The sequence below is a fragment of the Cupressus sempervirens genome, chromosome 6, assembly GCF_028749045.1.
Source record: "Cupressus sempervirens isolate cs-2001-9-10 chromosome 6, ASM2874904v1, whole genome shotgun sequence".
Taxonomy (NCBI): domain Eukaryota; kingdom Viridiplantae; phylum Streptophyta; class Pinopsida; order Cupressales; family Cupressaceae; genus Cupressus; species Cupressus sempervirens.
Genome location: NC_143123.1, coordinates 475,801,149 through 475,815,346, shown reverse-complemented (window position 1 = coordinate 475,815,346; position 14,198 = coordinate 475,801,149). Strand labels below are relative to the sequence as shown.

The 14,198-nt window shown below is 34.7% G+C and overlaps 1 long non-coding RNA gene and 1 pseudogene across 1 annotated transcript; both read right to left on the bottom strand.

Moving 5' to 3' along the window:
- Positions 1-1,168: 1,168 nt before the first annotated feature.
- LOC149553112 (ABC transporter G family member 32-like) lies at positions 1,169-2,218 on the bottom strand (annotated as a pseudogene).
- Positions 2,219-3,669: 1,451 nt separating this feature from the next.
- LOC149553111 (uncharacterized) lies at positions 3,670-4,204 on the bottom strand. The gene is made up of 3 exons (XR_016353393.1): positions 4,106-4,204; positions 3,884-3,952; positions 3,670-3,780 (listed from the first exon to the last, which is right to left on the bottom strand). It is a non-coding gene; the product is annotated as an uncharacterized LOC149553111 (long non-coding RNA).
- Between the last annotated feature and the right edge of the window lie 9,994 nt (positions 4,205-14,198).

The following is a 14,198-nucleotide window of genomic DNA, read 5'->3' as shown; positions in this document are numbered from 1 at the left end:
CCAAGAGGAATTTTGTTTCCTTTTAAATGAACTATCTCTTATTCATCAAGGGGATTTAAGCAATCTTCATTTAGCACTTTCAAAGGACCTTCAAAATAAGAATCAACAAACACCCTACATAGACCATGAACTATTTAATCCATTTATCATCGTCAAAGACCTACCAATAATTTACATTATTAGGCACACTAGGTCAATAAATCATCTCAGTCATGTATTGCTTCTAATCAAATTCTGGATGTGGAAGAATTAATGAAGTTTATAGTGCTAAAGAATTTGCTTGAGAATTCTCACTCCTAGGGGTTTGTTTGATATTGAATGCATCAAGAAACTCAATGTGATATATCCCACACACATTTTTGATATTGCTTCATCTAGTCATTCTTTATAGCATAGAGACCTCAAACCTTTTTCGCAATTAGATCAGCATCTCCTTTCATAATGAGTGATTTTATCCCTTTCAACTTTTCTTAATGCAATCCAAAAAGGAGGGCTTTGTACTCGATAGTGTTATTGGTGTTAAAGAAATCTAACTTGAAAGAATGTGTTGACATGTCTTCTTTAGGGGAAATATGGACAATGCCCACTCTTGATCCAAAACTAGAGCAACTTCCATGGAACTCCACATTCCACATTTCTTCTTCCTCTGAGGGATCTACCCACTAATAGATTTGGTATCAATTTGCAATGGCTATGTGTCGCAATTACGATAGCAATGTGTTGCCACTATGATAGACATTAATGTCGTAGTTATTTAGTCACAATTTATGACGTCTACCCCTTGCCATCACAATTGTGATGCCTATCTGTCACTATGCAGCCACCTTGTTGTCCCATCATCCTCGTCGCAATTCTTGCATTTTTTCGTCGCAATTGCGACGGGGTTGCCGTCTCACCTATAGCAACCCCGTCACAATTGGAGGGTAGGTGTGACGTAAATCGCATCACAATTTTGGGTTTTTCTGTCGCAATTGCGATGCCAAGCCCTCCAATTGCGTCGGGGTTACTGTAGGTGCGACGACAACGCCATTGCAATTGCGACGGTTGAAGGATTAAAACAAAAAAAAATAAAAATTGTGCTTTAAGCTATCCTTCAATTGATATTTGGATGCCTTTATTGAGGGTTTATCTAGTAGGACAAGTGTTGCTTCCATAGGCAAGTCGTACATTATGCTAGAAAGGGCTGAGAGTACTTTGTCTCAAAATGAAGCTCTCTTTAGCCTGGAACTGGCTTGCTCAAACTATCTACCAGTGCCATGTTTTGCCTGTGATAGGAAAATGTACAAGATAGAAAATAAAATGTAAAATCCATTAGAATAGGCTGAAGAGATCAATAAGGAAAACTCACTCACCTATACAATTCTGATGATTTATAGATTTCACTAATGTTGACACCTAGACGGTGCTCTTCTGACATAGAAGTTACTTCCAGCATCCACGTAGCTGGATTATAACCTTCCTTGATCTATGGAACCCCCTCAATGGCCTACATGAATCATTTTCAATTAGCTGAAACATATATGATGATTGCAGCCAGTGCTTGACTCTTAAGCTCAATGTATTGAGAATGTTTGCTAAAAGCTTAGTGGTCAACACTATCCAGCATGACCAATTCCTTGTATATAAAATCAACTTCCTATTGGTTCTAGTACAATAAACTATGACTACTTACAACTCCAAAATTCAAACTGCTCATCAAAAGGTACCAAATTCAGATCTAAATCTCTCAATAGAATAAAACCGTAGTGGATGGCATCTTACCGAAAAATATTCTATAAGTTTGTTAGAATTATGACCAAGTGGACCTGCATAAATAAGCTGACCTCCTCGCTTCATTAAGAATAGCTGTAGCATATTTCATTTAGCTTTAAGAAGATGCCAATTTCAAATGCTTCACAAAGCTATTTTAAGAAAACCAAATCTTTACCTTGTCAAATACCTCGAAGATATCAATACTAGGCTGATGGATTGTGCAAACAATAGTTCTCCCTGTGTCAACTATAGTTCTTACTGTTCTCATAATTATAGCTGCTGCCTGAGCATCCAAGCCTAAAGTTGGCTCATCCATGAATATAATTGAAGGATTAGCCACAAGCTCTACTGCTATTGTTAACCACTTATGCTATTCAGTAGATAGGCCATTCAGTCCAGGAAGCCCAACCAAGGCACCTCTCAAAGAAGTGAGCTCCACAAGTTCTATTACTTCATCCACAAACATCTAAACATTGAATTTCACATTGTAATATTACATATATAATTAAATAGAATAAAAACAAAAATAGAGCAATGAGGCTAGAGTAGGAATTTAGAATATTAAAAATAAAATAAAAAAGATGGTGCCAAAAGAATTCCAGATTAATATTCATTGGGAGTTCAATTTAGAAGGAGATTGTTACAGTGAATATTTTCGTAACACTTATCAAATCTTTGGTAGCCAACAACCTCTTTGCACTGGACTTCAACTAGGTTGTTTATCCAGCAGTAGTGAGTCAAGGCATTAATAACGAGAAGTCAAATGGAGATCCTGATATTCAATGCTCACAAGATCAAAACAGCTTTCGTGCATACACCAAATTTATGGTTGGCAATGAAACTAGGGCTAGGTTTGAGGCACCTACCAAGCTTTTGCATGCTCAATCTGTCAAGTAGATGAGGAAACTACCAATAATCTATTTCTCAATTGTAAGTGGACTGTTCAAATTTGGTTCATACATAGCTACGATTCTCTACAGCCATGCTTGGATTGATGATCCAGATATCAAGAGATTTAAATTTAATTGTGTTATATCCATAGTAACAATATGGTTAATAAATTAGAGGTAAGCATTAATTAGAGAGAGATGCCTATGTTCCAATTATGACAATACAAGGAAGCAAGTGGGGAAATGATTATGAACCATCTTCCCCAGTGAGTGATTTGAACTGCTCTCACAACTCCTAAGTTGCCAAATTGGAATCATAATTGGGAATGGGTAGTTGCATACAACATACCAATACAACAATTTTTTTTGGGGCTGGGTAACTCCATACAAAAAAAAAAAACAAAAAAGTTACATTAATTTATTTCATTAAGTATCCTATACAACTAAATAGTAAATATACGCAGTTAACAATACTTAATCATACTATAAAATAATCTGTACATAAATTGTAAGACTAAAATATCCAAGGTAACATATTTATGCAATTTGGTTACTTTAGGAAAAGATGGTGACTTATTTCAATTTGGAATATGTATCAAGTCTCAAGTCTATCTGTGATATCTTATTGAGAACAAAAATATGCATAACCTTGCAATGAAACATGGTAGTACAAGCCTTCCATAGAATATTCAACTATATGTTCAAAAGAGTTAATGCATATACTGTTATTGCTTGGTGTTTTCAAATTTTTTAGTACTGAAATTGTTGAATAAGCAATATAATTGATAAATTGTTATATTATCTCTGTAAAAGAAGTGACAGATTTAAACCAGAGAAGCAATAATTTGCAAAATCACTGATTATACCTGATTAATCATGATTGTGGAGCCAGCCAATATCTTCCCCAAAAAAATCTCAATTCATGTTTCCTTCCTTACAAAAACAATAGATATATGTAAGATTAGATATAATGATCAGTTCAAAGCCAGATTCAATGAAAAATAGTATTTTGCACCACTAACCCTATTTAAGGAAATGACTCTGCACATCACCATCATAATTTTTGCATGCCCAAACATAGGCACCATCACTCTTCAAATCATAGGCTACCATGTCATCAATAAGCCTATGCTCATACCTATTCATGAATCAATCATTGAAAGAAGTTATTGTGTGACTGACAGAATCAAGATAATCAACATTGCAATCTTCATATTATTGTGCCAAGAAAAAAAACCAACCAGATTCCTGCTGCATCATATTTATCTTTCCAACTGGCCTCATATACCTCCTGGAAGATATCTTTAAACCTACCAATTTAAGTCACATATAAGAAGAATCTCCGAGAATATGAGGATCCTTAAGCTAGAGAATCATAAAGAATGATAACATGGGAAGTAAGGTGTGTTAGAGAAAAAGGTAAAAATAAGATCATCAATTCTTGTATTGATTTTAAAACATACCTTCCATCATATTTTTTAAAATTATGTTTTTAGTACTCAGGTAAAGTGGCCATTTCTTCTCATAAGCTGTTGCCATTGATGCATCAACAAATGCAAGAATAGACTGCACAGAAATAATTTTATGTGCATCAATACCTAATTTCTTCTCATAAGCTGTTGTCATTGATGCATCAATACCTATGACCAATCATGGAACACTCTAAACAAATCAAATCTGGAAATTTTACCTTCTTATCAGCCACCTGGAAGGGTTTCAAGGCTGCACATGAGCGCTCCTTCTGACCAGGCAGTGTAAGATGTATGGGCATCAAACTAGCTATATATTTACATCTAACATGAAAACTATAAGGTCTATATGGTTCTGATGTTTACTTACAAGTCCATGATCAAATTAGGAATGAAAAGATACAAACTTTGGTCTTCACGAAAATTTAATACACACAAAACTGAAATACCAGCAATATCTATTGTGGGGCTAGATGGATTTATACCTATTTGGGCCTGCTTGCATCTTCAAATATGGGATGCTTGGAAGATTGAAACTAGGTAGAGGACACGTTTTGCATAGGAGGACTACTCATTTGCTCATAGCAATGGATAGAGAAAAGAGAAAGAGAAAGATGAATCTCATCCTTACCCCAAGATTGAGTCTTTGCACTGTGCTTTTTATTCAGACCAAGCTTTGATAAGAAGGGAGAGAAGGCTTTAGAAGGAAATGGACATGGTGAAGAAGAAGAAGAAGCAGATGGATTAAGCATAGGCCAAAGGGAAAGAGAATATAGTTTCCGAAATCCACCAAGAGCCAAAACAACTTGTCATCTTCTGCAGCTTTATGCCATATCCTATTAACACATGAGGTTGTTGCCAGTGTTCTTGCATCCATGTATTAGTGTAATTGGGAGCCTCCAAGATGACTTTAGGGAGATCAAAATTAAAGCATTTGATATTGGGGAAGGAGCGAGAAATAACGGATCTTGCACTTTGAGTGCATTTTACATCATTTAGGGGCTTTAATAGCCTATTACATCATGTAAACACTACCATCCACCCATAACTCTTCCTAGGACACCCTAGGACTTCAAATGACCCCTTACATCATATAGACTCCCTATTTGTGCCAATTTGAGCTTCACTTACATCTTATTGAGCTTCACTTTGTTTCGAGAATAGTTTAATATTCTCTACTAAATAGGGCCAACCACGTAAAGGTGGAAGCTCATTTGGCCCCACCCCCCTCCCCCTAACATCACTCTACATTCCCCGTTAACATCTAACATTCATTCATTCTTTCAACCATTAATAAAATGTAACATTCAATCAATATCACATGATAACATTCAATCAATATCACATGATAACATTCATTAACACATTAGATTCGTTAACATGCAACATTCATCAATATTCTGCATTAACACATAATTCATGAACATTCATTAGCACATAATTAAATTCATTGAGACATAAAATACAGTCATTATCAATTAAGGTATGTAGTGACAATCATTTCTTTTTTTTCTTTCTATTTCTTTTTTCTATGTAAGCTCTAAGAGGAGCATCAGTGTCATCATCAATTCCCCCCTCATCAGTTGTTCTGTTCTCTATTCTTGATGATCTCAAATTCCTATGCTATTGCAAAGGGGGGTCCTCTGCAATCTACCATATAAATGTTACGTGTTTGTATGCTTTGCTTGTACCAACATATTTTCTCCAAATTCTTAAGTTGGGTAAGAGTTAGTTCAGCTCTTTGGAAATAAAAATGGCTGCAAGTGCTGCTGCATTCCCTCATTCTTTCAATCACTACCTTTATTCTCAACTATTGGAGGAAAATTCAGTCAAGGGTGAGATTTTAAATAATGTCATATTAGTGAATCACAAGTTTTCTTCACTAATCTAGATTGCAGAGTCTTGACTTCAATTGTTGAATTGTTTATATTGAATATGAAAATCCACTATTGTTATTATATTCTATTGACCTATTTATAATTGATGAGCTAAATAAGGGAGTCCTAGCATTTACCTTCACATTATATAAAAATTTGATACAATTTTTCATTTACTAATACTTACAACTCTTGCCTGAAGTTTCGAAAAACCACCAAAGACAAGCTTGTGTGTCCCGTGCTTTTCTAGTCTTGCCTTTGTTGCCTTTGATGTGTCAGGCAATCTATGAAAAGTTTGAAATATGTTAGATAGTATAAATATAGAGGTTAATTAGTACATAATTAGATTCTCAACAGTATCACATACCTTGTTGTACTCTCCACTGGTGTAATATTATTTTTCTTGTCAGCTTTATACTTTCCATCCAAAATTAGAGCCTGCCACTTAGCCTCAAGAACATAGGGCGAATGCTCGTACCTGGGGTTATCTCGTAAATTTTTTCTGTACTGGTCCCTAATATACTTCAAACATAAACCAGCTTTTTCAAGGAGCTTGTTTCTCTCGAATGCACGAGGTCCAAAGAGTTGGGTCATGCTCTCTATAAGATCATCCTTCAATGGTTTGCATTGGTGATTCCACCTTTTAAGTAAAAAAAACATGTTAGACTCATAAATGAAGTGAAGCTACCTTAATATAGTTCAAGAAATGGACGAAAAGGAAAACTATTATAGCAATGATATGAAATCAAAATAGTGGTTTGGGGTTTTAGTTAGGATATGATGTTCCACCAGGTACGCATGGTGGGCCCAAATATTTGCAAACACTCATCACCAAGTTTTCTCCAAAAAAGATCATTCCCTACAAAACAATCATGGGATCATTAGTCGATGAAGAGTGATCAAAAACTAAATTACTATTATATCACTATAGAATAATAATAACTTTAAAGTACCTGGAACTTTGGCTACTTTTAATGGAATGCCTTCATCATCCCTGACGATCAATGTGACATCCTTCACCATTCCCGTACTAGGAACATAGGAACATCCAGGAAATGATGTTGTAGGTCCTATTGCAAAAAGTTTCATAAGTTTCATAAGTCTTTGTCATGATCGAAGTATAAAAGAACAAATAATAATTGATGTTATAAAGTTGTAAAAAAGAAATTGTTTGTTGCTGTCATAAGAGAGAAAAAGAGGGATTTGTGTACCAGCACATGGTGCAATAGTCAATGCATGTAAGCTACGTGTTGCTGACTCAGCAGTCAAAAAGAGATTTGTGGTTTTCCTGGATGGAGGCGGCATCATTGTAGGATTCAATTGATGTGAAGCTAAAGAATAAAATTGTTAGAGCATGCATAAATATAGAACGTGTGGACTAGCATGGACAAGATTGTTAGAGCATTAAAAAAAAAGGATTGTTCGAGCATGTATTGTCAATGATTATGATCATTCCTATATATATTTAGTGGAAAACAGAAGTGGGGAATGGAACATGTGATCTACCTGAACCACCTGCAGCACCCTCATCATGGGAACGAGGCTTGAAATCAAGAAAAAAACTCTGTAAAGACAATGCATCCATATTTTAATTAATGCCATAAAAGAGCATAACATAAAAACCATTATTGAAAGCTTGTTATAATTAAAAATTTCATTAATACTTACTTTTAAGGACTCAGATGTGTGCAACAATTCAGATGCCCTATCTTTTATTTATTGAGTCATAGGCTTTATGGTTGCCAAATGTAGAATTTCTTTGCTAATTTTCTTTAAATTAATTTTAATCGAACCGATCGGGTCATCAGTCTCTGCTAAATCGATATAGAAAGGGTCCTCCTTAGGGGGGGCCTGCTGAGGGACTGCAGGTTCCTTTCCCTCCCTCCAACCACTAGCCCTCTGTGACAACAATAGTATTAGTATTATCAAAATTACTCCAAAACAATAAAGAAAACAACATTAAAAAAATAACATTTTTCTTCTATCTAGTTTGCACAATTACAAATGAGTTTTACCTGCTCATGTGTAGATGAGCCGGGAGCATTGTCAGCATCCCCTCCAGGCAATTGCTCCATATTGTGCCCCTATGTCTAAGATGAAGTATAAAAATGTTAGCCAAAAATTTATTGACTAAATGGTATGTTGGAGTCATTGATTAGAAGTTGGTTTAATAGTATGTACCACCCTCATGATAGTAGCCTCGTTTGTATCTATGCGGTTCAAATTGTAATAAATAAGAAGCTCTTCCCCTGCACGTATTGATTTTATCGCACAGATGAATACACGATTTCCCTCGCGCACCTCAAATATGCAATTGAGTTGCTTTATAGTTGACCCATGTCGTGTACTATTTATAAAACCCGCAATATTCCCTATTGCTTTTGGCCTTCCATCAATGTATATAACCACACTTTTACTTTGATTATTTTCTTGCTGTTGTATATAATTTGCCGAGAGGGCATACCTACACATACTTTTTTTATATTTTACAATATGCATCCAACTTTTGTAATCGTAACATGGTCCAACATACTCCATCAATTCAGAAACTTTATTGTAAGACACCTTTATGCCGTCCATAGAAAATAGGCCCAAACCATGTAGTGATGATGGTGCTATGCGATATATCCTCTCGTTAACACAAAAATTAGTGTTTATTGGAGGAAGTTCCTTGGGTATCCAATGTTTCTGTAGATGTTGGTACCTCAAGGGCACCTCGATGCTACCTTTCGTCTCATCATCATAAGAACATGACCCCCCTTGAGCAAGAAAAAATTTCATGCATTTATTGAATTTCCTTCTAGCCCTTTGACCTCTAGTTAATCTCCCTGTTCTAGATAAACTACATGTCTCACTTTCCTCTTATATTCCTATATTTCCCTCACTCGAGGAAGACACTTCTGGCAAATACCTATTCACTGGTACCTGAAAATGGGAGAAATCTTAGAAGACATAAATCTTACTATTGATAAGTGTATTAAATAGACTATCTATAAGGAGTATTGAATTATACCTGTCGATCCATGAGACTGTGCGGGATGCTCCTGAAAGGGGTTCAATTTCCTGCAAATGTAATTCAATTATCGTGAGCATAATCACATCATAATCATAATCACATCCATCATTAGCATCACATAAAAATTAAAAACATTAAAAGGTACACAATAAAACACTTAAATCAGGCTCACATTATAAGCCTACTAGGGAAGTAGGCCTAGTGAAGGGCTAAAACTGGGTTTTTGTATCAGCTAATGAGTTGAGGGCTTAGTCACCTTGGGGACATGCTATTTGAAGTTGTTTGATGTGTGTGGAGGTGAAGGAAACACCTAGACTAAAGCCACTTGCAAAACATTTTGAAATTCAGTTAGATATTTTATATTAATTAAGATAACTGTAATTTCTTCCAAAACCCATTATAATAATTTTAAAATGGATTACTAGTTTCTTTTTACTTACCATGTAAATCCCATAGATCCAAATACATGTACTAAAATAAGTTTTCTAGTTTTAGTCTGTAAATCAACATACTGATACAATGTTATTCCTATTCTAAAATGAAATGTTAGAGATACTTGAATTATTAACCAACAAATTGGGTAAGCACTTATATTATGTTTTCCCTATGAATTATATTCTAGGTACAACTCCCTTTGATAGATATTTAATGAATTCCCTTTTCTAAACTAAACACTTACAAATGCTTTTGACCTGAAAAAAAATAAGGCTCAATACATTCAAGTATCAATATGTGTTTTAAATAGTTTTATTTAATTAATTTAGATTAATAGTTAATTTAGATTAGCAGTATTCTATTTGTAGTTGAAACTTGTAGCTTTTAAATAGATAATGAATAAACTATGTAACCATATATATAAGACAAATATATTTCTATCAAGAAATGAATATTAAATAGATTAAGGATTGATGGCATACCTTTGAATTCCATCATCATCATCCTCGTCGTCATCATCATCATCATCATCATCATCATCATCATCATCATCATCATCATCATCATCCTTGTCATCATCATCGTCGTCATCATCATCATCCTCCTCGCCATCATCGTCGTCATCGTTGTCGTCATTGTCATCATCATCGACATCATCATCAACATCAACATCATCTTCATCATCATCATCAGTAGCAGCATCATCGTCATCATCTTCTTCTTCTTCTTCATGAAAATTTGTGTCAGGAACATCATCCAATAATTGTCGATCGTGATCACCATCTACATCATCTTCTACTTCTTCGGTATCTTCTTCTTCCATCGCATTATACTTTATTTGCCTTCCTCTCGGTTCATGTCTAACAACAAATGACCAACCCGGTTTATGTGGAACCTCTGAGTAAAATACCTACTCACATTGGCTTGGAAGAACATAAGGCTCATCCCCAACTGGCTCAAACAACCTTGTATTAACCATTGTAAATCCATTATCATGTTCAATAATAGTTCTATCAGGATCATTTGGATTAAGTTGTAGCCTGTACCATTTGACAACGAAGAGTACTAATTTGAAGGAACTAAAGTCACACTCAATTATCTCATCCAAAATGCCATAGTATCAATTTTCAGACTCTTGAGGATGTAAGTCATTTCTAGATGAAATATTAGTCACTTGAAAGACTACAGTTATTCCTGAATCACAAGTTTTCTTCGTGTCATCCAACACTTTGACATGAAATTTTTGACCATTACAGAACATAGCCTTGTGGTGTTTAACCTGCAATAATATGTGAAATATATCAAAATTTTTGTATCTTGAGTTGATAAACATACGGGTGATTAATAAATTTGTACGTACCTGGAAATCTCTTGAACCATGTGCTAAATCTATTTCCCTTTGCGTAACATTGGAATCTCCATTACGAAGAGCTTCTTTAACCAATGAAGATACACCTTCCCATGTTAATGTGCGACCAGAATGTTGACATCGTTCAATCCATACTATCATCCAATCAAGATTGTTTGCAATCTACAAATGTAGTGCATCCCACTCTCGAGCACCTGTATAAAAAAAAATAGACAACTTACAACCGATTTATTTTGAAGATTAAGAAATAATTTATTACAATAACATCTTATAATTTATTACCTCTCACTTTCCTCAATGTACCTTTCCCCATCAAGTACTCCCCTTCTAATTTTTTAAAAGGCTCGAGATCCCAAATGCGATCTACATGGATATTTGATGTAAACTTAGGAAGATATTCAGTAATGTACACCATAGTCTAGTATACCATATATCCCTCTACCATAGAACCCTCAGCATGTGCTCTTTGTCAAACCAAAGCCTTCAAATATTTCAAATGCCTCTCAACCATCCACATTGACCTAGTGTGTACAGATGCACACAATTCAATCTCCTCAACTAGGTGTATGAGGTAGTGTTCTTGTACATTGAAAAAAGTTGGAGGTAGACACTTTTGCATTTCACACAGTAAATGAGGAATTCTTCTCTTCCAATAGTTTATATCTTCTTTATGGATTTCTTTAGATGACAACCACCTACATTAAGAGATTCAAGTCACAAAAAATATATAGATATGAGATTTTACAAAATAATATACAATAGATTACATAGCAAGAAAAAAAAATCACGAATATAATAAATATATAAAACAAATTGAACAGATATTACTACTTACCTCATATATTTTCCAAGATCGTATATCACTTGTTTGATGTTATTGTTGAAGTGCTCTGGGAGAGATAGAGGAAGCACGTACTGCAGTAATTATAAACCAATCATTTCATTGTTTTCTAACATAACATAACGAAGAATTCACATAGTTTATGAATATATTGTAAATACAGAAGAACATAACTTACCTTGACGAAAGTATGCCAATCATGCATTTTGAGCCCTGGCCCAAATTCACTTTTTTTTGATATGAGATTGTTTATGTTCGCAGCAAATCCTGTGGGAAATCAAATTTTTCGTATGACTTCTTTTATGGCATCACTTTGCTACTCCGTTAATAACCATGGAAGGGCACTTATATTAATCTGATCTCTGTTGCTATTTGAGTGAATGCAATTTTTCAATGCATGATTGGATTCATGTATGTCATTACAAATTTTGACAATTTTTTCTTTGTCACGCCTTCCATCCAATATTTTCCACAATGTCTCTGTTATATTCTTTCCAATATGCATAGTATCAAACAAATGCACAATTTGTAAGTGCTCGTAGTAGGGCAACCTACTAAATTGTCTAGGATAGCTTTTTAGTCCCTTTGGAAGGTTGTTAGTATTTCCTTGACGACCTTCATGATCATGAATTACACAATTAGTCAACAAAAATCACAATAGAAATATATAAATTACAAACATAAACCATTAGGTGGAACAACATTACCTCGACGATTAATTCTATTATATTCCAACTTCCATAGGCGAGGTGTCATTCTTCGTGGCTTTGATGTAGTCTCTTCTTTCCCATTGAAAAGATGTTTTTCTGTACTTTGATACTTATGATTCCTGTGGAGGAAGTGTCTACACTCATCAAACACCTGCTTTCCTAAACTTTTTGAATGACGAGATTTCATCTTTGGACCACAAACTGGACATGCAAATTTTCTCTTTGTTTGAAGACCTACAAGATAATGATGTAATTGGATTATTAAATATGTTGATTTTTATAATTAGAATTATTGTGCGTAACTTGAATTCACTATAACATACCACAAAAATGTGTTAGCCCTGGGGCATCATGTATTGTCCATGCAAGTATTGCATGGAATTAAAATTGTCTTTGTCATATTGGTCTAGACACGTCATACATAGTGACACCATTCCATAACTCCACCCACTCGTCGATAAGAGGCTCAATATATACATTCATATCTTTTACTTGATATTTACCTACTTGAATGAACAGTAACATTACATAGTTATTGTGACCGTTTTACTACAAGATTTGCAAGTACGTGTAAATTAATAACTATCAAATGATAAGATACCTGGAACAATCATTGCCAACATAATGTGCTCCCTCTTTATTGACATCCACGAAGGAATGTTATTGTTGATAACAAAAATAGGCCACACTGAGTAAACAGATCTCATCTCTCCAAATGGATTGACACCGTCCGTTGCCAATTAAAGCTTGAGATTACGAGGTTCTTCTTTGAAGTGTTGCCACTTTTCCTCTATGTGCATGAATTTTGAACCATCCGCAGGGATTCGAATAATTTCATCTCGACTTTTATTGCATGCATGATAATCCATAAATTGAGCCAAGCTACTACACCTAAATAATTGTCGCATCCGTGGAATAATGGGGATGTAACGAAGAACCTTTTGAGGCACCTTTTTTGTTAGTCAATCTGTTCGATATCTACTCGTATGACATATAGGGCATTGTGTTGAAAATTCATGTTCTTTATAATATATAATATGATCATTGGGACAAGCATGTATTGCTTCATACTCCATTCCAATATCTTTCATAATAGCAGTTAATTCTCGATATGAGCGAGGTAGAATATTTGATGATGGTAACAAAAACTCACCTATCAATCTACAACAAAAAATATAAGTTGTTAATATAAAAAATATTAGTGGTACATTATTCACCCTTTGTTAACTATAAAGACATATATGACATACCTTAACATACGTGACATTGTTATGTTCGATAAACCATTCATAACCTTCAAGTTCAACAACAAAAATATAGCAGAGAGAAGAGTTGTTTGGGAGTCTTTGTATAGGGGCTCGTATGCCTTTTGAAGTAGAGGTACATCAAGGCTATCATCATCATCATGATCAGATATGCTTGGACTAGATGTGTCATGGATCAATGTATTTATACCATCCTCTTCAATTATGTTTTCTGGCGCATGATCATCATCTTCCATGGGATCATTATCTTCACCTTGGATATTTGCACCTCCATGTTCCTCCACTTCAAAAACCATATTCTTCAGATTGTTGTGGTTCATATCATGTAATTCCCTGGGAAGATCAACCTATATAAAATTGATTAACATAAATAAACCATGATCATCAACTCATCATCAAGTGATTTTATATGTATATAAATTGTTAAAATGATATAATGAACGACTTACCAGTGGATGATAGTCATGCCCCCCTTCAATGTGACCATTCTCCCTACAATGTCTCTTAACTGTTTTGATTAGCAGTCTTCTACGGTTTAAGCCCTTACAAATATTGCAAGGACAATAACATTTTC